Source organism: Chanos chanos, chromosome 10 (genome assembly GCF_902362185.1).
Source record: "Chanos chanos chromosome 10, fChaCha1.1, whole genome shotgun sequence".
Lineage (NCBI taxonomy): Eukaryota > Metazoa > Chordata > Actinopteri > Gonorynchiformes > Chanidae > Chanos > Chanos chanos.
In genome coordinates this window covers 40,246,575-40,266,323 of record NC_044504.1, presented here as the reverse complement: position 1 = coordinate 40,266,323, position 19,749 = coordinate 40,246,575, and positions in this window count along the sequence as shown.

The following is a 19,749-nucleotide window of genomic DNA, read 5'->3' as shown; positions in this document are numbered from 1 at the left end:
ATGTGTCAGTGAGCTTTGACAGTATATGGTACATAATGTACAGGTCCATTATGTGTCAGTGAGCTTTGGCAGTATATGGTACATAATGTACAGGTCCATTATGTGTCAGTGAGCTTTGACAGCATATGGTACATAATGTACAGGTCCATTATGTGTCAGTGAGCTTTGGCAGTATATGGTACATAATGTACAGTTCCATTATGTGTCAGTGAGCTTTGACAGTATATGGTACATAATGTACAGGTCCATTATGTGTCAGTGAGCTTTGACAGCATATGGTACATAATGTACAGGTCCATTATGTGTCAGTGAGCTTTGGCAGTATATGGTACATAATGTACAGGTCCATTATGTGTCAGTGAGCTTTGACAGTATATGGTACATAATGTACAGGTCCATTATGTGTCAGTGAGCTTTGACAACATATGGTACATATGGTACAGTTCCATTATGTGCCAGTGAGCTTTGACAACATGCGGTAAATTCCTTCATGTCCTCAATTTCTTTTACTTTTTACATTTAAATTTGTCTGTGAACAAGATAAATGTTTTCCATTAAGTGCTTATTCACACGTGGCTTTCATAGTTGTATGTTTGATGATAAAATTTGCACATTGTATGTTTCTTCTCAGGGATAAGTTTAAAGTTATGGTAAAAAGGCGACATTAGCAGTCACTCACAAATGATCATCTTTTCTGTGATAGTGACGGTGCTCTGTTAGATGGAAATACACTGAGCATAGTCAAGCATAAACGGCCTTTTGCAAAGATTAATGTGATTCCTGTTCCAACCTTGATTCTGTGTGAAAATTATATGCTACAAAAGGCTTGCCTCTCTCAAACCATTTTCAAAGCCACAGTAAAGCATGGACAGCAGACAGGCTTTGCTTCTATAGTGTAATTCACTTCACAGAGGACTGTTAATAACAAACAGTTCTGATAATATGGTAAGTATTATACTAATATAGCTCACTAATGTCATTCTCATATCTCAGATACATTAGCTGGCCGTCCCTATCCTGCACTGTCAACCTGTCTGTTGCTGCTGTCACTCTGAGAAACAGGAGGGGCTTTGATTAGATTTGAAATGCAAAATAGTAAGAGTAAGGGAGTTGATGAGCTTGGATTCAATATGTTGTTTTTTTTTTTTTTTTGGTCTGGATTTTTCTGGCTCAGCAACATCTCATTAGATTTTCCTTAATGCACATCTGCCTGTGGATGTCAGAACTCGGCAGGAGAAGTTATCCTGTCTCCTCCTCTAGCAATTAGAATGCAGCTTATCTAATTAATTAGCTTGTCCAATTTAGTGCTACCATGCGGGGGGTCTACTCTCTCGCTAGTGCTTTGCTGAGAGACAAAGGGAGAAAAGTCCTGTTTGTGCCACTTATTCTATAACCTTGAGAGTGTGTGTAAGACTGGGGAGAGGATCGTGTGTCTGTGTATGGAAAGTAACAGCAGTGGTGAGGCAAACAGTGTGTTCCAGCGTTTAGTTGGTAGAGTGGAGATGCTGCTGAACAGTGCTAGGCTGATGAACCAATAAAGGAGAGTTAATGGGGTAGACTGCTACACAGTTCTAGACAATGATCTCAGAACTTAGTCAGATTCAGTTAATGTTCAGCCATTAAGGAATATTTTCGGGGGCATTGTCATACCATCACTGGATATCACATCATCAATTCTAATCATATGATTTTACTGTGGCTTGGCTTATAAAACAAGTTTTAATTCCTGCATATTTTTATGTTTATGTATGTATGTATTTTTGTTTTGTAAAATAGTCTGGCTGTTATGGCTATGGTGGCTAAGGTTGTTAATGTTGTTACATTTGAACTATTGATATTAAATAAAAAAACTGAAAAAGCTCCCCAAAAGATTTTCTTTGTAGCCTGTTACTTTCCAAATGTTCAGGAGACATAAGGAACATGTTAACATTTTAAGATCATTTCAAATTTAGGGTGAAACTGTACATTCAAAGTAAGACTGATGGCATGTACACACCTTTTGAAGAGAGGCTGTGCGGCTGGTGCTGGAATTGAAGAGTAGGATATATTTGTATGGATCTGTTGGATAATTCCATGTCGGCCCCAGCTGTTGTGGTCTTTGTTGCTTCATTCTGGCCTGCTGTAAACAGCCTGCCTCTCCACTGGAGATCAGACAGGGTGGGTGGTGCCCAGAGGAAAAGCTCCAGTGCTGTAGCATGCTCCCAGGTGTCTGTTTGGCCGAGGAAATATCCTAATGGAGACAGGGCTGTGCAAAGGTTAATCCTCTCTGACAAGGAGCCAGAGCACAGCGGCGCCTGCAGAAGCATGCCTCCATTTTATCCACAGAACAGCCATTACCTCAGGCAGAAGTAGCTCGCCTTGACTTGTATTTGTTATTTTTAAGGGCAGATAAAAGCCTTGGAATACAGAGAAATGAAATACAGAATATATTTCTGGAACAACAAAACACCTCCCCACTATAGGAAACTACCATGCGGAAGGAAATACTTGAGTGATAAATACAAGGTGTCCTGAAAGCAAGTGCTTCTGCACATGTGTGGTTCCTAAGTTAATTAATCCATTAACATCTCATGTTCCCTAAAGTCATGAATTCAAATCCTGCCTCACCCAGACATTGTGCTGCCATTGCCAGAGGGAGTTATCTTAGTAACTTTGCACATGATTATTAGAGCATGTTTGGTTGTGACCACCATGGCAGATTGTGAAACATGCTGATCTTTCATGAGGAACATATTGTTGGCATTGAAGTCCGAGGAAAAGTAAAACAGGTAAAACTGTGTGGTCAGAATCACATACCACTTACCTGAGAGCAACTTTGAAACTTTGAATCAGTTAAGTGCAAATATCAGTCTGAAGCATGAGGAGACTATTTCAGCAGCACTCTGTTAAGAACTTCACAGACGGTGAGTCTATGGTTGGATCGCAGCGCATAAAATCTTTATTAGAGCTGAAGATTCATGTTTACAAGTGGTCAGATGAGTCATCTTTCACTCTGTTCTCAACCAGCAGATAACTGCACATAAGACACACAGCAAAAGGAACCAACAGGTCTCAGTGCTTGCATGGCAATGGAAAGTTGTGGCAGCTCTGCTATGATTTCCTGGCATGGTTCAGGTCCACTCAACCACTTAGAGGCCAAAGTAAATGCCAATACTTAAAAGACCCATTCTGACTTATCGCTTGTATTGCAATAGCATCCATACAAAAGCATTTACTCCAACTAGACTGGTCTGTCTCAGGATGACAGTGGTCCCACCCATATATATGGTTACTGAATGGTTTAATAAGCATCACCTCACATTGTTGTCAGTCAGAAACATGGTTATGGACTGCTCATACACATATGAAACCTGGGATTTCTTTTTGATTTGTTGTTTGTTGCAGGTAAATACTTATAAAAAATAATGTGCACTGTTACTTTAAATTTTGTGATGCTACAGGTAACTACAATGTCAGACCCCTCTCTGTCTCTCTCACTTTTTCTCACTTTTTTTTAACCCTCCTGAACTCTCTCCTACCTGATTTTATGCCCATGTTCACTTACCGTCTACCTCTGTGGCTGCTGTTAGAACTGATCATGAGTGTTTGTGTCAGAGTGTATTAATGGGAAATGTGGAAGAGGGTGATGGAGAGGTGATCTCTGTGATGATGCTGTATTGGTTTCCATGAATAGCTCTGTTGCATGAATATTTATGACATGCAATCGCCTTAACACATGCTGGAAATATCAGTTTAACAGCCAGGCTGTGTGCCTTTCTGTAAGAGTCTTCACTGGTAACATGTGCTGCTGTGCCCTATTGTAAGAAACTATACATAGCATTTTAAACTCTTAAAACAGAGGGCATATCATGGAATGCATGAATAAATCTTCACAATAGCTCTTTACGTTGGTGTCAACAATTTACATCAACAGGATTGGTGCTTGACCAGTGATTGAATAAATTTTGACTAATTAGTTGAACAGATTGATTTGTGACACTACACTTGTATGTATTAAATATTAATAGCCATCAGTTCCCTGGGAGCAGGCTGAGAATTTGAAAGGGCAACTCTCACTTGCTCATTTATTTGATTGATAATATCTCCTCACACAGCTCTGCCATTGTGTGGCGACTTTCTAATACCACCATGTTTTATCTCAGTGTGCCAACTCTAACAATTATCAAAATGCACAAATCCTTACTAAGCTACCGAAAATGTTTTCATTAAGATTTTCTAAGACAATTTGTTGAAATCAAATCTTTAGTTCACAGAAAAAGCCCCCATAATACCTCGTCACTGTATCTTGAAAACAAACATCTGAAAAAACAAATACCAGATTCATTTGCAGAAAGTCATTTTCAGTAGATGACCAGCTAAGATCACAAATGACTATCTATCTATCTATCTATCTATCTATCTATCTATCTATCTATCTATCTATCTTTCAATCAATGGTCCTTTGTGGCATTCTCTTGCAGAAGTTTGTGTTGCAGGGTGCTAAGTACAGTGTGGATTAAATTGATGTGGTTCAGTCTGAATAATTACTGAGGCTGATGGTGGCTAACTCTAAATCTAAACCTCTATGTGTTCTTTTGCTGTTTAAATAGCCCACACTGTTCTATCTGATTGTATACTCTGATCTTAGTCTCACTCTGCAAGGCTGTTTCAATTTAGTGGTCATGGGCGGAAATTTAATTTCACGGGGGGGGGGGGGGGTGTTGGCAGGCAATAAGAAAAAAAAATTCAAGAGCAATTCCTGAGGGGCACACAAAAGATGGCACCAGAAGTACTGTTGTACTGTTGATTGTATGTCCGCTCTACTTTTGGCTGGCTGACTAAACACACACCCAGCATGCAGGGTATTTACAGCAGTAGGACAGAAGCAACACCCATTAACTGATCTAAAGCTAATAAAGCTAAAGCTTAATTGGATATAGTTCAACTGAAGAAGCAGATCTCTAATGTTTTATTGTCAATGTGTAAACTGCGAGGTAACGGAGTGAACAAGACGCAGTCTGGTTACAAATGTAAATGTGTTTTATTCTGCTGAGCCATGTTTGACACATCCACTGTTTTAAATGAACATTAGCAAAGTAGTTAATTACTCGGTCAGCCACAGCTGAGCCACAAACACTTGTACCGGATAGTAATGATTCATTTGTGAATGATTCATTCATTTTGAACAAATCTTTTGTATGACTCAAGAGTAAAAAGCCATCTAAGTAAGTGATTCATTCATTTTTTCCTTAGGCTACGCATGCGCACTGCTCTGGCTCAGCTTCGTTCACGAATAGGGTTTCGGGTCTGTGTCTTCCATTCACTTGTCACATGACCGCTGCACAGGCTCAGTGTAAGAATGAATGATTCGTTCACGACTCATAACTACAGGTCTTCGGGTCCTGGGTCTCTCATTCACTTGTCACATGACCGCTGCGCATTCTCAGTGCAGGAAAGACTGATTCGTTCACGACTCATAACTACGGGTCTTCGAACCTGAGTCTTTCGTTCATTATTCACATGGTCACAGCAGTAACATGACCAGTGCTATTATTACTGGTGAGGAGGGCTTGTGAACTTTAGCTTACTTGGTCACTGAGGACCTGTAGTGTATAAACTTGTTCCAACGGAAAGGCAAATTAAACATCCATTCAGTATCCTCATTACACACAGCTAGGTAGCCCGCTACAGAAATGTTGTGGTTGACTAGCTAAAGTGAATAGCTATCATTGAATGAATAGAATGATATTTTTTATTGATAAGTGCAGCGCTCTCGTATAGGCAATTGAACTTATTGTACATAGTACTCTTTGGGAATATTTTTATATATTTTTATTGTTTTCCTTTCTCTCCTTTTTTATACCTTGTGGTTATTTGATAAACAGCATTCAGAGTGGAAGTAAGAATTTCATTGTACGGGGAAACCTGTTTTAACTGTGCATATGACTATAAACATTTTGACTTTGACTTTTGAATTGAGGTAATCAGTCATTTCAGCTGAATAACTCAATAGGGTATGGTCCAAAAGGTTGCTTGAAAGCTTAACAAAAGTGAACCTGTGTATTATACTTTACCAAGTGAAGCAAACCATGTTGTTCTTAGTGTTTGAGAACCATGCTCTTGCTCTTTCTGCCATTGCTCAGATGACAGCTACATCGCCACACTAGTTCCAATGAACAAATGACTTGAAAAAAGATTTGTTCATTTTACTGAACGAGATTCAGGAACGACTGATTCGTTCATGAATCATAACTATGGGTCTTCGGGTCTGAGTCTTTCGTTCATTAATCACGTGGTTACATCAGTAACATGACCAGTGCTATTATTACTGGTGAGGAGAGTTAGCTAATGTTAGCTGGTCAACCAGAGCATTTCCGTCACTGTGTGTAATGTAGCTATTGAATGTAGCTATAGAATGGATGTTTAATTTGCTTTTCCATTGGAACGAGTTCATAAACCACAGGTCTTCAATGACCAGGTAGACTTAAGTGAATAGCTATCATAGAATGTATAGAATGCTCTTTTTTATTGATAGGTGCAGTACTCTCATACGGGCAATTGAAGTAATCAGTCATTTCAGCTGAATAACTCAATAGGCAATGGTCCAAAAGGTTGCTTAAGAGCTTAACAACAGTGAACTTGTGTTTTATACTTTACCAAATGAAGCAAACCATGTTGCTCTTAGTGTTTGAGAACTATGCTCTTTCTGTCATCGCTCAGATGACAGCTACAGTGCCACACTAGTTCCAATGAATGAATAATTTGAAAAAAGATTTGTTCATTTTACTGTGCAAGATTATGCACTATGTGCAATAGTCATGGCCAGTCTGATGGGCTGTTTGCAGCCAGTGTGCTGGCTACACCACTAGGCCAAACTCAAGTAAAGATGTGGTCCTCTCCCCAGAGCTATATGGCACAACTCATACAACATCCAGCGTCTCGGAGATGCTCCAGTGTGTGTTAAGCAGAAGCTCACAGACAACTGGTGTTAATATGTCATTTATCTCACAAAGTTTCCCCCGAGGTCTTTTGACTGACTGTTTGATTTATCAAATATTAAAATTAATCTAAGGTCACAAGGCTGTACCACAAAGTCCCCCTCCCTCACGCAGTCTTTTTACTGTGGGATGCAATCCGTTAAATACATTAAAACTCCAATCTAGGCACCGACGTAGGAATAAATCATCCTGCCAGCTCTGCTTGCAGAGGGCCTGATTATTCCATGCAGCGGCTGGGAGCGGGATATTATTTAAAGGCATGTGCCGTGGGAAATAGCCTGCATAGTGCTTTTTGATGAATATACGTTTATTTTATCAAACATTTGCACATTGTTCAGTATTAGTCATCAACTACGATGATAAAATGACTCTATATAATTTGATTAAGCTCAAATGTACACACCAGAGCAATGTATGTATCTAGCCTAAGTAATATGCCTGTTAGCACAGTTGGTGCAGCACTGGACCTCCTGTTTACTGTACAGGAGCACTCGCTGAGATAGTATCTCTGTATTTAGACCCACAGAGGTAATGTACTGAGTCTGACTGCTTGGTATGTACAGATACTGAACTAACTTATCCTTGTGGAATAAGAAAAAATGTACTTTACAAGAGTTGTGTAGTGGTAGCTTGTTGGTTGTATTTTGGGTCAGTAGTTTAGGAACTTATTTCTGTTAGGAATAGTCAGAATAAGTGTGTATTATGTATGAACTTCTGTATTAACTTGTAATGCTAGCCTTAGAATATGTGAGCTTTTTACTTAAATTTTACTGAAACACTATATTATATTATATTATATTATATCTTAAATAAACTATGCAGCCTATCTGCTTTTACAAGAACTGCTAGTTGCATGCATATTGTATTCCGTGTTTGTGAACAAGTTTTGGTATCGATGTGATAACTTCAAAATGCCACTGAGACATTATTTACAAAATGTGTAAAAAACATTTTTAACCGAAAAAGAGGAAATATACTTGATTTATCAGTTTTCACAAACACACACACACACACACACACACACACACACACACACACACACTGCGAGAGAGAAACAAACAGAGGGGGAGAGAGAGAGAGAGAGAGAGAGAGAGAGAGAGTTGTATCATTTCCACATATGATGATTTAACATGCGTTTACAAAGAAAGTAGTTCCGTTTTCATGTTTCCACAATTTACTCTTAGATTCTGTGCATACAAATATTTCACATACACACATTTTTATATGTGCACATGCATTTATTATTGTGAGACTGCTCTTAGCAAAATATTACCATTTAACTGAAAGGTGACTGTAAGCTTGAATCACTTTAAGAGGAAGAAAAACATATCTGACATATTTTTTCCTCTTTGTGATTGTCAGTGGGGGCAGCTATGGGCTTTTGGGGGCAGCCGTGGCCTAATGGTTAGAGAAGTGTGTTGGAGAAATGGAAGAGGGCCTCTGAAATGGAAGAAGGCCTCTGAATGTTGAAGTCAACGGAAGAGGCCCTCGGTAAACCGAAAAGGGAAAATGCAAGGTCAGCAAAACATGAAGGCAACATGAAAAGGGTTAAATCTAGGTTATAGTGACAGGGAAGCATAAGTAATGGTCAGGATGTAGTTGCTTCAGCATCCGCTTTGCATGGACTAGCCCAACGCTTGATAGTTAACACTTGCATTAAGGGTAAAGTATCGGAGGTGAGATTGGGGACATGGTTGAGTATCCGAGGTAAGATGAGGACACGGTTGAATATTATTTTTTATTTAACCAAAAAAGGACACTTCGGAAATAGTGGTGTATGGAATAATGAATTCTGGGAAAACTTGGGGAAATTTCTGGAAGCGAATGGGTTGGACCATGCAAAACACAGATGATGTAAGGGGTGTTACCATACAACCTTGTCATGCGCTTATTGGATACATAGGTTTAGCATGCAGGTAAAATTTTAGATATAAGTGCATGATTTTCTGTATTATATTCAGTCACTCCCTGGGACCTGACTCAGTTGTTGTATTTTGTTCACTGCTGAATGCAATAAACTTACACTGCATCAGACTCCTGAAGACTTTGACTGCTTTTTGAAAACTTGGAATTCATTTTAAACTCAGCATAAGAAGTACAGCATTTAGTGTGGAAAGGGACTCGGTCATATCTGGCCCAGACCTGGGAGTCTCTCCCACAAGTGGGCTTCAATCCCCTGGACCGGCAGGTAAAATGTGGGTGGGGGGAGAGGGTGACCAGCGCTTTCCCCTCCCACAGCATCCACGGCTAAAGAGCCCTTGAGCAAAACACTTAACCCCCAACTGCCTCCCAGGCACAGGCATGCTGCCCACTGCTCCTGCTCCTGGTGTTTGTGTGTGTGTGTGTGTGTGCTCGCTACTGTTGTGCATAGGATGGGTTAAATGCAGAGGTTAAATTTACTGCTCACTGCGATCACAGAGATTCTACTCTATCTCTATTCTGTTGTGTCACCTTAGGCTATGTATACATAATGAGCTGTACCCAAGTGTCTTAATTTAATATGCTATTTATAGTCTTTGGTGAAGAATAGTGGTTTTTAGGCCTTGGGATCAAATGAAAAGGTAACCCTGGAAACCACAGCCTAACTGATGTTTACAATTTAGCATTTGGCAGACGCTTTTAGCCAAAGCGACTTACAATCAGTGCATCAGTCGGATTCCTAATACCTCATAAGCAGACATCACAATAAGACTGAGCGTCAATATACCCCTTCGTATTGTGCCTCTGGAACACTTTGACAAACATAGATACAAGACAAGGTTTTTTTTTTTTTTTTTTTGTAAGGAAGGGAGGTTAGGCATTGGGGGACAGGTGGGTTCTGAAGAGGTGGGTTTTCAGTTTCTTGTGGAAGATGGTAAGGGATTCCGCAGTCCTAATGGTGGAGAAGAGGCGTCGTTGGGAGGAGCAGCTGCTGGGTTCCCGAAGTGAGGGGACCGTCAGCTGACCAGAGGTCGTAGAGCAGAGGGTTCTAGTAGGGGTATACGGAGTTATTAGGGACTGAAGGTATGATGGGGCAGAGCCTCTTGTGGCCTGTTAGGCCAGCACCAGTGTCTTGAACTGGATGTGGGCAGCTACCGGAAGCCAGTGGAGCACAGTAAGCAGTGGAGTGACATGAGAGTGCTTAGGGAAGTTGAATACCAGGCGTCCAGCGGCGTTCTGCACGAGCTGGAGCGGCCTGATGGCGCAGGTCGGTAAGCCAGCTAGTAGAATGTTGCAGTAGTCCAGGCGGGAGATGACAAGCGCTTGGACCAGGAGCTGGGTCGCCTGATATGTGAGGAAGGGGCGGATTCTCCTGATGTTGTATAGGGAGAATCTGCAGGATCGAGTGACTGCCGCGATGTGACCAGCGTAGGTCAGCTGGTTGTCGAGGGTCACGCCAAGGTTTTTGGCTGTTGTGGTGGGGAACACCACAGATCCCTCGATGGTGATTGCAGTGTCGATCGTTGGGGAGTTCTTAGCGGGTAAAAACAGAAGCTCCGTTTTCTCCAGGTTGAGTCTGAGGTGGTTAGTGGACATCCAGGAGGCAATGTCAGCTAAGCAGGCTGCGATACAAGGCTGAACCTGAGAGTCAGAGGGGAGGAAGGAGAAGAACAGCTGCATGTCATCAGCGTAGCAGTGGTAAGAGAGACCATGGGCAGAGATAACTTGACCGAGTGATCTGGTGTAGAGAGAGAAGAGGAGTAGACCAAGTACAGAACCCTGTGGGACTCCAGTGTGGAAAGGTTGGGGGGAGGAGACCGATACCCTCCAGGAGACCTGGTAGGAACGGTCAGACAGATAGGATTCTCCTCTCATCCCTTGCTGGGCTAGGCCTCGCGGGATCTGCACTCGCATGGTTCAAGTCCGGGGCTTGACCGTGTCAAATGCTGCAGAAAGGTCTAGGAGTATGAGGACAAAGCTGAGAGACCACTCTGGCCAAGTGGAGCTCCTCCGAGACAGCAAGGAGGGCCGTCTCGGTGGAGTGGCCGGCTTTGAATCCAGATTGATTCTGATCCATGAAATTGTTCTGGAGAAGATATGGAGAGAGTTGTGAGAAGATATGGAGAGAGTTGTGTTTGTGAGTCATGTGTTCCTTTACTGCTGAGCTGAGATGATGAATCAGTGTGTAAGATTTATATTGCTTTCATATTGTTATTTATGATGACTAATGTGATACTGATTTCATGTGGCTTAGCGTTTACTTACCTTTAGATTGTAGTGACCAAGTATAAGTCAAGTATAATTCTTTTTTGTTGTTGTTGTTAAAGATAAGAATTTTCTGGAAGTTTCTAGAATGCTAGTTGTATGGGTTTAATGCAAGAATAATTGGAAATGTTCTGGAACCTATGGTACATCACTGAACTTCTTCAAAACTTTTTGTGACAGAGGGCTCTGTCTCAGGCCACGAGCGGCGTCTTTTCCCCCAAACTAACCACTTTCCCTAGTTGTACAGTGTTCGTTCGTGTTTGTGTCCTGTTACATGTACGTCATTCATTCATACATATCAATAATGCACATATTCCAATAAAATACCGCGCTAGCTTCGAGGGTGCACACTCAAAGCACGCATCAGGTTACCCGGTTTCATACCCACAAACATTTCAAATTCACGTTCACAATCTTACAGTTTGTGAACACACTACAAACACCCCCAATTACACTTAAATGTTTGTCAGCGTCTTTACTGTTGTTGGTTTTACCGTTACTGTCTTTATCAGTTTACACACACACACATTTACACAGTTAAATGTTTGTCCCGTCTTTATTGTACAGATCAATGTTCTTATTGCGCTGTAATGTTTGTTGGTTGTCGTGTCTCCCTGTTTTCTCTGTTCGTCCGTCTGTTTGGTTATGTTGCAGTAGCATAGGACTACCGGTGCAGGGGAGGACCAAACAGAACCGTAGGAACGCAAGTTCGTTTATTTGGTTTAGCCAGAGTGGCGCATGCGTGATGCACACGGGGAAGGGGCCACTCCATGGAGAAGAGGTGTTCACCTTAAAATGTAACAATCGGCTGTCACTAGCCGGACATCTGTAAAAGTTTAAACATTACTGTGTAGTGTGAATTTGTATTGGTGATTATGTATAGGTACTGGACTGGATAATTAACTGCAAGATTATTTTAAGTTAACAGAAAGAAGCTGGTATGTTCTGAGGGGAGGGGCTTATAGTTCAAAAGGGTTTTTTTCATCATTGTACGTTGAGGGAGTCAGTAGTAAGAACAGAAAGTAGCTGTGTGGTGTGTTAAGTTGAATTTGAGAATTGAGAGTAGCGATTTGTTTGTTTGTTTGTTCATTTATTTGTTAATCTATCTATCTATCTATCTATCTATCTATCTATCTATCTATCTATATATATATATATATATATATATATATATATATATATATATATATATATATATATATATATATATATATCTATCTATCTATCTATATATATATATATATATATATATATATATATATATATCTATCTATCTATCTATATATATATATATATATATATATATATATATATATATATATATATATATTTGTTTGTTTGTTTTGTTTTGTTTTCTTGTAAGTATATATATATACCTATTTTTTCCCCCACTGTACATATTTGCCATTTGAAATTTTGGACACTTTTTCACTTTTTTTTCACTTTGGTTGGGGCCGGGGTTTTTTTGGTTTTTTTGTGCACTGTAAATAAAACATCTTGAACTTTCGTGCTATTTGCTGCGGAGCCTTTTTTTGTTTGTTTTTGGTGTGTTTTGGGCAACCTGAACCTCTGTTCAGCTTTACCCTGCCACAGTTGACTTGAAGGTTTTCTGGAACATTCTCAAAGCCAAATTTGAGCCACAAAGTAGCACCAGTGAAACATGGCGAGCATAGAGTAGAATACTTAGTGAATATGAATATGAATATGTGAAAAACCAGCTTTGTTGGAAAAATATTCTTGAGTATTGATCATTGTTAATGTGTAGTAAAGACCTTCTTTCAGTATTTTAGTGTAGAATATCTGTGGGTTCTTCAGAATCTAAAAGGGGACCCGTATCACACAGCGACTGAGTGATAAATTTATGCTCAAGGTGAGAACACATCTCCTCTTACCCCTCTGTACCAGTTTATGAATTTAGCTTTAAATGTAGCAGCAACGTGCAAGTGTATTTTATGGAAGTTTGGAAAATAATTAAGAACAGGGTTTCAATGGCTTCCTCATAAATAATGTAAATTTGGCTTTAAACATCCCTGACAGGCAGTGCTTGCACTGCAGAAAGTGAGCTGGCGAGAAGGTTAAGCTTTCTGTCTGGTCATCAGGTGTGTTCCTTGGGGTGCCATAAATTGACAGGAATGGGAGACACTGCACAACAAATGGAATGAGAAACGGTCTCCATTAATAATGACTCTGATTAGAGATGTTGCAGCCTCCAGAAGAGTGAGTACATTCAGAGGTGAATAGATTAGTCAATGTGAAACTAACAAGCCCTTCTTTTTTCTGTTCTTCTTAGTGTATGTAATAGAGGAGATTTGACAGAAATGATTTCTAATACAGAACTTGAGTTCACATTTCAGATGACTACGTCAATCTGATTTTACGTGATCTGGTTGTTTGTGAACACAAAGTTTAGAGACTTCTGTTACTCCTACATGTTCACAGGTTCAGAATGCATTAATCTGTTCTTCACGCTGTGTTTCCAGTGGACCTATGGAACAAAACGTACTTGCATAACCGCAGGCTTTCAGCAACACCTCTCAGAGACTGAAGTTCTAGAAAATATCAACTGCAACCATGGCCTTTCCCACCTTTAAGCTTACTCACTTTTTTTTTTCTTTCAAGTGCTTGATAAGACTCTGGGATGGCTTTAGGTCAGCCAACTGCTTGTCTGCCACAGCAAAAATATAGTCATGTGCTAAGTCAATGTTTACATTTTAAAACATAGAAGTCTTACATGGCATTGCTTTAGATTTTCACATGAATTCATTTTTCTGCTATTGTCCTTGCATGAATTTCTTTGAAAAATGAAATCTTTTAGAGTTGAATTGCACAGTCTCCATACCTATTTTCAGTCTCTCAGACACTCTGAGTCAACCAACATGGCATGAGCCATAGAGCATTATAGCATGAGCTAAAGAAGTGCAGTAATGTGTCATTTCTCTCCTAGAGAGGAGTGCAGGATTGCAGGACCCAACCTTGCCCAGGGGTGTGTGTCAGATGGGTGCGATGTCTCCAGCCTAGATCTCCTGGCGCATGACCCCTTTGATATTCCCTGATGCTGAGGTGTACATAAGCGCTTTGAGGAAAGAAGCCAAGGTCACTGCCGCACTGTCTCAGTAACCTCATGAATATTATTATTAATCGGAATCCATCGACTTGAGGTAATAATAAATGTGGCATTATTGTTGGAAGGGCATTTCTTATACAGCCGTGACAAGGCTCTCCAGCAGTCACTGTCATTACCTGCGGTACTCCTACTATCACTGAACAATAAAGACCGGCTCTCGGGGATTTGGCAGTCCTGAAATTCAAAGGAGAAAATGAGGGGCTTGACTGTTCTGTAACTGGAATGATTATAGTGTTGACAAGCTTCAGAATATCAAAAGGATTTCCGCTAACACTTGATGAAACTGGATTTTTACTCCACAGGAGCAAATGTCATTGAAGTGTCACAAGGCGTAGCTTAATTATGTTTAACAAGCCTGAGTTGAACACATATGCAGACTCTGACTTAATTAAATAAAAGTGCTTCAGGGTTTACAGTAAACAAATTGATAATATATAGAGACAACAGTTTAACTGCCTAATTAGCCCACCGTTTTTCATTAGTATCATCTAATTGAGTAATTTTACCTGATTACCCTTGAGAATGGAATCAGTTACAATATTCAGGTCAGTCAATAACACAACACAAGCTGTCATCACATTTAATGTCAAATGCATCCTTGCTTGAAGAGCACTGTGTAACACACTTGATTTCTTGTTCAATTAGATCTACTAAATGAACATTTGACATGAATCCTCAATCATTGCTCATGCATTTACATTTACATCAAGACTTACTAAAGAGCAAAGCAGATAGGCTTTCATCAACATGTCTCAGTACATCTGACATCTCAAACCAAAGTGAATTAAGTGATACCTGTCTGGGGATATCAGTAAGTAGGGTCACATTTATGTGGCAGGAAGGGCAGTATGTATAAATGTGCCATGCTTATCAATGCATGTTAATATTAACTGTAAAACATCAGAAACGTAGCCTTGCTCCTCAACTGTGTTATGTAAGAAACAATTGACCTGTCCAGTGCTAAGCCACCATGTTTCCTTATTTACTGGTGTTCATTCTTTGGTGATGGAGTAGACTTCTATCAAAGGAAAAGGAAAAGATTCCTGTACCTGTCAAGCTGTCAATGCTCCACCATCATGGAGACAATGCAAAGACCTTGTTCCTCAGAGAGAGGCCTCTCCTCTTTACTTGTCACCATGGTACCCATGTGTGTCATTCAGTGTGCCCCTTTCCCCTGCTCTATAGATTCATTTAATGATAGGTCTGATGACCCCTCTTTGCAAACTGAATTGTTTTTGCCCTCTTCGGTGTGATCTATGTAGCAGTGTGTAGCAGTTCACTGCATTTAACATGGAGAGTAGTGGGAATTATTAACTTAAATGTGTATAACCTGAAATTATTGGTTTGTAGGTGATGTTAAACTGATATAATGCCCTTGACATACATACCATTCAGATAGGCAAATGTTATTATTTGCAAACTTGGTCCACACTTGCTTGAGGACATGAACATCTGTGGTCAGATTTCTGCCTCCAGGACATGCATGACACTTGCCACCGCCTGATGCACAGTATCTTAAATAGCTGTCATTGAAATCGCATTCAAACTTAAGACAGAATCATATTTCTAACCTTCATTTTGTTACATTTCTTGAAAAGAAAACTCACTGAAAAAAGTATATGAACCAGCCTGACCTTTATTTGCAAAACTTTCAAGAAAGAATCTTTTTACTGCAGCTGACATTTTTAAATACCGAATGTCTTTTTGAATGGCTTTCTGTGGAAAACATTGTATCAGCTGATCTGATAGTATCTGCTCATTTGTTAAGGTTGTAAAGGTGTGTTTTCTCAGTGGAAGGCCCTGCTGGGTAACAAAAAAGTGGATTTATTTGTCAGCCATAAGTGTAGAAGACGTAACAGTTAGCACGTAGCGTCACTACTAACATGTCAGTCACACCAGCGATGGAAGGCAGAGATAAAGACAAGACCCTCTTTTGGTTCTCTGTTTGTGCGCCCAGGACAAGAAATCAATGGCACCGGCTTCAAAGACTGTTTTACAGTCAGGTCACCTCTCTGCTTAAATGTGTGTCTGTTTCAGTCAATGACACTTCCTGGTAAACTATTACCCACTGAGAATGAAGAAAAAATGTGAAACAAATAAACTCAATGCCGACCCACCTTGGCATTGTTTGCACTTCCAGATGGAATCCTGATAGTGTGGAAATTTTCTTTGCACAGCATGAAAGAAAAATCTATCATGGCCAAGATCCGAGCTATTTTATTACAGCCTCCAAGGAAATATTACCTCTCTGGTTTATCCCTGACCATTTTTGCCCAGCCGTTATCAGATGGGCCTAGAAGCAGTAGCAGAGAGCAGCTCCTCCCGTTGACCCCATGACAGAAGTATTTCCTGACCACTATGTAAGAAAGGAGATCCAGATCTCAGGAGAACCTCACATATACATAGAGCATGCAGTGCAAAGGAAAACAAAAAACCTGATCCGCTGGATAACCTGTCATACATTCATTATAAATTTTAGTCTTCTAGAGAAGTCTCACTCTGCATTGGTATCTATGGTGTTCATGATCCACCTTTTTGTGAGTTTCTTGGGGAATTCTGATAGCAAAGAGGTATTTTATGATAAAAACATGAATTGTGTTAATTACTCTTCCTGTACCTGGATGAAGAACAAATGTTTCATGCTGAGTTAGAGCTATGCTTTGTCACAAAATAATTATGATGCTAAGATCTACAAGAAGCACAGAAGCACAACCATATATATATATATATATATATATATATAGTTATTTATTTATTTTTATACACGCATGCACACATCCACGCAAACACACACATTTGGGTGGGGTGGGAGGAGTACAATTCTTTACCTACAATGATGCAAGCTTCAGTCTGATGATGCAAGCTTCAGTCTGATGATGCAAGCTTCAGTCTGATGATGCAAGCTTCAATCTGATGATGCAAGCTTCAATCTGATGATGCAAGCTTCAGTCTGATGATGCAAGCTTCAGTCTGATGATGCAAGCTTCAGTCTGATGGAATACTGCTTTTGTCAGTGGTTTATGTCCATTTTAGATCCCATCTAAAATGTCTCACGAGCACTAATCATTTTTATTTGTTGAACTCCTATCAAAAAACAGCTTGTCCCTGACAAAGATCCTCTTTATCAGTTTGGTGCTGGAGGACAGGCAGCTAAAGAAACTGAAGGCTAACAGAACAGAGACACACAGGCTCTCCAGTGATCACCTGAATTCAGCCAAGATAAAAATAGACGTGAGGGAGCCACTGACTCTTTGTAATTGTTCCTTTGATGCTTTGATGCTGCTTTTCCCACATTAACTGTGCAGCTATAGAGTGCTGAGCTCATCTTTCAGGAGAACAAAGCCTAACTACACACCTTATAAAGGCCCAAAATGGAATAATGCCCAAAATGGAATGACAAAATAAATTATAAATAAAATTACTACATTTTGTGTTTGGTGTAGATACCCACAGTATGACCAGTGATGTAATAACTGGCAATAATGTAATAACTGGCAATAAAACTGTATTGTAAGAAATCATGAACCAATAATGTAATAACATTTTGGCTGATGATGTAGTCACTTAGTATTACACATAGCCAGTGTTTAATGAGCAATTTAATAGCACAGACCCATAATATGTTTATATTCAAGTAAAATGGGTCACAAGCATCAAGTCCAAAGGAGTAAGAAAATGTAAAAATATTTTACACAACATCTGAAAGGCCAAATAACTTGAAAAATCCAATATTACTTCAGTGCCAATCTAGTTTCTACAGTTGCTACAATTTTTCTGTTTGCTTTCATCATGGAGTTGAAGACAGAGATTCTCATGCAGTTCTGTTGTTTGGATTGTTTTGTGAGCCCTCAGATTTTTGCTATTGTTTTAGATAATAGTTTGAGCAACAAAGACAATTATTTTGATATTAGATGTCATTTAAAATTTTCCTCCATGATTTCTGTCATGTTTCTATAATGGCCTCCAGTTATGCTAATGATTATACAATGCCTGACCTAAAAACTAGCTATTAAATCTCTTCATAATGAACTGTCAAAAATACTGTGTAATGTGTCATGTAAGTCCAATTTTGGTATACTATAAGAGAACATTGATGTCATCTCCAGTTGTCAGGTTTGTGTGATGCAGAGCCCATGATAAGTGAGCTGGGGGGCCTCCCATTGCGAGTTGTTTCTCTGCATAAGACTGATTGATTGGCTAGTCACAGGACCTCAGACATGTCCTTCAGACAGGAGCAGGAAAGGACAGACTGAAGTGAAAAACAAGGAGCCTCTGGGCTAACATTCTCTAAACAAACAAATAAGAGCTGTCTAACAAAGGCTATGCTAAAATAAAAGTATATTCATATGTACATTTATTCAATGAGCAGATGCTCTTTGGTGTCTATAACTCCAAGTTGTAAGATGTGTTCTATACCAAAACTAAATATGGAGCTAAACAATGAAATCACTGCAGTGCTATGCATCAAATTTAATGCACATAGTGTTAGTGCTTCTGATTCACATCTTTCATATCATAGTAGTCCGTTCACTTATTGTAACAGAAATTCATGGTAATTTGTATCTGACAATCTGCGGACAATCAAAGACAAGAAATGAATGGGGGCGAGATGTGCCATTGATTCTCTCAAACTGCACCATTAATGGAAACATTCAATTTAATATCAGTAAACAGAATGCTTAGCCTATTAATCTGCAAGAAAAAGTTGACAAATCTGCAGGTAGCCTAACACGTTGCTACGCAACCCCTGTAACTTTAAAGTTCTATTTGCTGGGACTATTTTCTCAGCAGACGCCACAAAATGGCAATAAAATCATTAAAATGAAGTATTGTGTGAATTTTTCTTTCTTCATTATGGCAAGTAACCGTATAATAAGCGGCATAATGTATAGTCCTCCACTGCGTGTTGGGGTCCTGTTCGTCCTGTCAGGATTTATTTTTCAATAATGACCGGCAGACTATAGGCTACATTATCCCTTACACACACACACACGTAATGACCTCGCCTCTTCCCTCGCCAGTCTCAGCCATTCCGCGCTCAGCGTCGCCGGTCTACTAATCACTGGCCTGATCACTCATCCCGCACACCTGCCCTCACTTTAGTTTCCCATTACACATCTCCCTATTTAAACCCCTCCGTCGGATCAGTCAGTGCGAAGTCTACACTTGCCTGTGTCTACTGAGCCGTTCTTCGTTTGTATGTCTTGGAATAGTTCTGTGTTTCCTAGCTTTGTAGTTACCTGTGTGAACTCCCCTCTGGTCTCCTGGTACACCAGTTTGTGTAAAGCCTCTTTTGTTTCTTTGATTTATTAAAATCTTCAGTTGTTGCCTGCACTTGTGTCCTCCGCCTCAATGCTTCCTGACAACATATATATACACACACACTGTAAACCCTCCTTATTCGCAGAGTCGCTTTCTGTGGTTTCGGTGACCCAAAATAAAAAAGTCCAGAAATAAACAGTT